At 34.9% G+C, this 5766-nt stretch overlaps 1 protein-coding gene across 5 annotated transcripts in view; it reads left to right on the forward strand.

The window, feature by feature from the left end:
* The window catches only part of LOC117170293 (MFS-type transporter SLC18B1-like), a 245244-nt gene that overhangs the window by 18980 nt on the left and 220498 nt on the right, over nt 1-5766 (forward strand). The gene's annotated exons all lie outside the window — the stretch shown is intronic.

Consider the following 5766-nt stretch of genomic DNA (forward strand, 5'->3'; position numbering starts at 1 on the left):
TGTGAATCTGTTTAGCTGTTCCGCGAAGTTGAAGAACCTAGAATTAAAGATTTTCGCTTTCTTTTTGCTTCTCCTCTTTGTCCAGCTGTTGGTGGACTGATTTTCATTATTATTCTGAAACAAATTAAATTACTAGAAAATTTTTTGCTCAATTAATATAGGGACATACATTTTAAATCAGGAAAAATGTATAAAGTCATAGATCTATTGTAAAAAAAATCACGAATAAAAATTTTTTTGTTCTACTTTCGGTGAAAAAATGTCATCTATTTATTTTGCTTCGCGTGTTACGTGTGCCAAAAAAATTAATTTTCGTATTTTTAATGTTTTTTTAATAAATAAAAAAACTACGTTTCGTACAAAAAAGTTATTAATAACAAATTTGTAGATATTTTTTGGATGCAAAATGTTTAATATTTTTTTTCCTTTCTTGCATAGTTTGACCGCAGAATGCAGTTTTTGATTAGTTTTTGTGCGGTCAAGATTTGAATTTTCAATTTTTCGAAAAAAATTTGAGATATTGATATGATATTCTTGTAGGGCTATCGAAAAGTAAAAATGTTCTTTTTAAGTACTATGAACAGCTGTGCAGAGATTTTTTGAACCATGAAGAAATGTTTACTTAAAAATGTTCACAGTGGGCGCACTTTTAGTTTTTTTATCCAAAATCTCCGACTAACGAACTTGGCATTTAACTTAGGACACTAAAAGAATGTACCAAAGGCCAATCTAATAGATTAATTTTTTGTAAGGTATCGCGCTTACAGACATACAGACATAAAGACAGACATACAGACAGACACATTCGTAAAAACCTGTTTTTTGCATTCAGGGGGTCTCAAAACGTGGAGCTTTTGACAAAAAATAGGGGGAGGGGGGGAAATTTGACACAAATCTAATACCTTCTCTGATAAGCATGTAAAAATGGTTTATTTGACATGAATCAATTTGTAGATTTTTTCAAATGCACAATTTTTGTGTACTCATCTTTCACCGTATTTTACATAGTTTCACCGAAAAATGTGATTTTTGGATTTTTCATTATATTTTATGCTGTCAAAATTTGAATTTTGGATTTTTCAATAAAATTCAAAAAGTTGCTATGATAATCTTTTAGGGAATTCAAAATGCAACATGTTTCTTCTCTTGACTTTTTTTCATATCGTGCGTTATTTGGCTTAAAATGTTCATTTTCGTGTATTTTTGGAATTTTTTAAATGCTATAACTCTGGTAATTTTGGATTTTATGAAAAAAGTGATAAGAACAAATTGTTAACATTTTTAAATACTATGAATAACCGTGAAGAGAATACATACAGACTTAAATTCCAAAGTAGATTCTATTTCTTCAGGATACTTGTATCCATACACATAATAAGAAATGAACGTCATCAAGAACCATTCTAATAGAGATGTGCAGAACATCAAAGTATTATTTTCCAGCACTGTTGGATTTTAAATTCACATGAGCAACACGAGCCTGAATGTAATTGCGTATCGACTATCAACGATTATATTCTGTCTCTACGATATTAATTACTTTGTTGTCATAGTTTATTTTTTTGTAATGACGTATCCTTTTTCATGATATTAATATATCTTATCTTTTGACCAAACTTATTGCAACCCTAATTAAATCATCTAAAAATAATAGGTTATGGGCACAGAATTTTTCCACTGAGTTGCGAATACCATAGTGTCATAGAAAATTTTGTTTGAAAAAGGATTTGCTGTGATAGGTTACGACTAAGGCAGAACGAGCAAAATATATCCTGAAATTCGCTCAATCATCGTTAAATGAACATCAAGCTATGAATCTAAGAAATGGAATCTAGTTTTTTGGCTCACGTTGAAAAACTTGGTAAGGAGAATTACGATACTTGGCGATTACATATGGAAGCGATTTTCGTCAAGAATGATCGTTGGGAATATGTTGATGGAAGCAAGGACAAGCCAGAAGAATCTGTGCAAGCTGCCGCATGGCAGTGAAAGGGTAGAAAAGCACAAGCAGACATCATCCTTGCAATTAATTCATCAGAATTAGGCCATGTAAAGAATTGCAATACATCAAACGAGGTATGGCGAAAGTTAGAACAAGTATATCAGTCCAAAGGTCCTGCAAGAAATATAACTTTGCTAAAACAATTACTTTTTTCAAAAATGGGCGAAGACGAAAATATGCTGGACCACCTAAATAAATTTTTCAACACAATTGACAAATTAGCAGGAATGGACATTTCTGTTGACGATGATATATTGACTATCCTACTACTTTACAGTGTGCCAAACAGTTTCGATAACTTTAGATGTGCCATTGAAGCCCGCGATAATCTGCCGATACCTGAAGCTTTAAAAATAAAATTACTAGAGGAGTTCAGTTCTGGAAAAGAAAAGGATGTTGACAAAAACTCGCAAGGAGCCCTTTTTGTAAAGTATTCAAGAAGCCAGTACAATGAGTACCGTCAGAAAAAGGATAGAAATAATGGCAATAACACCTCTACGTTTAATGGAAATGATTTTACAGTAAAGTAAAGTAAATAATTAATGCATTCAGACGTGTGTGGACCAATGAGAAGCAGATCTCTCGGCGGTGCTTCGTATTTTGTGACTTTTATTGATGATAAGTCAAACTGGGTAGAAGTATATTAAAAAAAAATACATGTGAAGCTAAGGAAGCTTTTACCAAATTTAAAGCTTTTTCTGAAAATAAAACTGAAAATAGAATCAAAACTTTACGTACAAATAATGATCTCGAGTATTTTGGACAGGAATTTACTAAGGATCTTCAACGAAATGGTATAAGGTGAGAACACACTGTTGCTTATACCCCTCAACAAAATGGAAAAGCTGAGAGGATAAACCGAACTCTCGCAGAAATAGCGAGATGTCTTTTGCCGCAGGCTGATCTACCTGAAACTTTTTGGGCCGAAGCAATTTCTACAGCTGCTTATATTCGCAACAGGTGTCCAACAAAACAATTAAAAGGTCAAACTCCATGCGAAATGTGGTTTGTTTCAAAGCCATCTATTCACCATCTGTGATCGTTTGGCTGTAAGGCGTATGCTTTGAACAAAAAGCCAAGCAAGGGGAAGTTCGAATGTAGATCCAAGCCGTTCACCTTTGTAGGATATTCAACTGAAACCAAGGCATATCAGCTGTGCAATTCTGAAGCTAGAAAAATAGTGACTAGGCGAAACGTCAAATTTCTTGAATCCTTCAACCAAAGTCAACTTCAACCAGAAATTGATCGCTCTTTAATAGACAAAAGAAATGACTGCATCTTTTTTGATCCATTCTTTAAAAATGAAGAGAACAACAGTAATATTGATCTGGATAATATAAACTTTCAAAATGAAAGAAGTATCACGCCAAATACGATTCAAAACAGTGAAGATGAAGATTCTCAAGATCAAACTATCAACAGCGACTTTCGTAATAACGATAGAAATCCCGAAGGAGAAATTAATGCAGAAATCCAACCATCAGGGGAGGAACAATTGAAATCGATTATTCAAACTCCCACGTCTAGAAGACGACCAGGAAGACCAAAAATAATCGAGACTGGACAACGAGGAAGACCAAGAAAGTTATTCAAGACACTAAGTATTGGTGACGTTGAAGAATTTTCTTTAGTAAATGAATAGGCTATGAATCTAAGTGTTCAAGAAACGCTTGGTGGTCCGAATGGCGTAAAGCTATGAAAGCAAAGTTTGATGCGCTTTCCCAGATTGCTGCTTGGATTTTGACCCAACGTCCGACAAATAAAAAGGTGATTGGTGGCAAATGGGTTCTCAGGACGAAATACAATGCTGATGGTAACGTTGAACGCCGAAAGCACGTTTAGTAGCGAAAGGCATTAATTTATGCATTAATTTCTCCTTCGGGATTTCTATCGTTATTACGAAAGTCGCTGTTGATAGTTTCATCTTGAGAATCTTCATCTACACTGTTTTGACTCGTATTTGGCGTGATACTTCTTTCATTTTGAATGTTTATATTATCCAGATCAATATTACTGTTGTTCTCTCATCAGCAGCCTGGGACAGATTTTCAAGAGACGTTTGCACCAGTTGCTCAACAAAGCTCCATACGAATGCTAATGGCTCTTTCAGTTGAATTAGGTCTACAACTGTATCAACTTAATGTGGTAATGGCATACATTAAAGGATACCTAGAAGAAGAAATTTATATGGAGCAGGCTGAAGGGTTTGAACTTTAAGGTAGCGAGAACCTTGTCTATAAACTTAAGAGGTCAATTTATGATCTCAAGCAGTCCGGTCGCCAATGGTTTAAGAAGCTAGACGAAAGACTGCAATCACTTGGATTAAAACAATGAAGTGGATATAAGTGTGTTCACATTCAAAAGACACAGAAATCTCTCCTCTTCCTTTGGAATTTACGAGATAGATCTTCTGTTAGCTTTTTAAAGGTTTCTGTGCGATCTGTTGCGATAATCAGATCAACCACGTAAACCACGACGATGATCTGATTATCGCAAATGTAATCAATAATACAAATTCGATTGTCATGTCGCAGAAAATATACATCGAGGATGTGTTGCAAAAGTTTGGCATGCAAGATTCCAAGCCTGTCGTTACACCTTTAGAGGCAAACATTAAACTCAGCAAGGATATGCAACCGAAGACCGATGAAGAGGTAGAAGAAATGAGCAGAGTCCCATATCAATCCTTGATAGGCTCTCTTGTGAACTTAGCAGTCTCCACACGACGTGACATAGCTTATGCAGTAAGTTCTCTGATCCAATTTAATCAAAATCCGGGAAAAGCTCACTGGTTATCAGCAAAACGAGTCCTACGCTATCTAAAAGGAACCAGAAACTGTGGTTTGAACTTCATAAGAACAGGTCATGAACTTTTTGGTTATGTGGATGCAGATTGGGGTGTTGGACTTGATGGTCGGAGATCCTATACAGGATATGTATTCAAGCTTACTTGTACCGCAATATCCTGGGAGGCGAGGAAACAAAGAACAGTTGCTCTGTCAAGCACGGAAGCAGATTACACGGCTCTATCAGAGGCTGCAAAAGAAGCAGTGTATTTGAGACGTTTCTTAACTGAGGTAGGTCTAATACATTTGGATGCAAAGCCAACTAAAATCTTCTACGATAATCAAGGAGCGCAGAAATTGATGAAAAATTCGGTGCAACATGCTCGTACCAAGCATATCGATATTCGCCATCATTATATTCGCGAAATATTCGAGAGAGGAGACATTGAAGTTGAATATGTTCCAACATCGGAGATGGCTGCAGACATTCTCTCGATAGCACTTTTTGGACACAATCATCGAAAGTGTCTTGGAGGACTTGATGTGTCCATTTTAAACGATTAGCCCCGTGTTGAGAGGGGGTGTTGGATTTTAAATTCAAATGAGCAACACGAGCCTGAATGTAATTACGTATTGACTATCAACGATTATATTCGGTCTCTACGATATTAATTACTTTGTTGTCATGGCTTATTTTTTTATAACGACGTATCCTTTTTCGTGATATTAATATATCTTATATTTTGATCAAACTTATTGTAACCCTAATTAAATCATCTAAAAATAATATTATCGTGTTCAAAAACAGACTTATATACAAACATAAATTCTAAAGTAGATTCTATTTCTTTAGGATACTTGTATCCATACACATAATACGAGGGTAGTTCAATAAGTCCTTAGAATGAAGTATAAAAACAATTTTTTTTTGGGTAAATTTTTTTTTATTTTTCAATATAATCTCCTTGGAGCTCTATA

Source organism: Belonocnema kinseyi, chromosome 1, assembly GCF_010883055.1.
Source record: "Belonocnema kinseyi isolate 2016_QV_RU_SX_M_011 chromosome 1, B_treatae_v1, whole genome shotgun sequence".
NCBI classification, from domain to species: Eukaryota; Metazoa; Arthropoda; class Insecta; order Hymenoptera; family Cynipidae; genus Belonocnema; species Belonocnema kinseyi.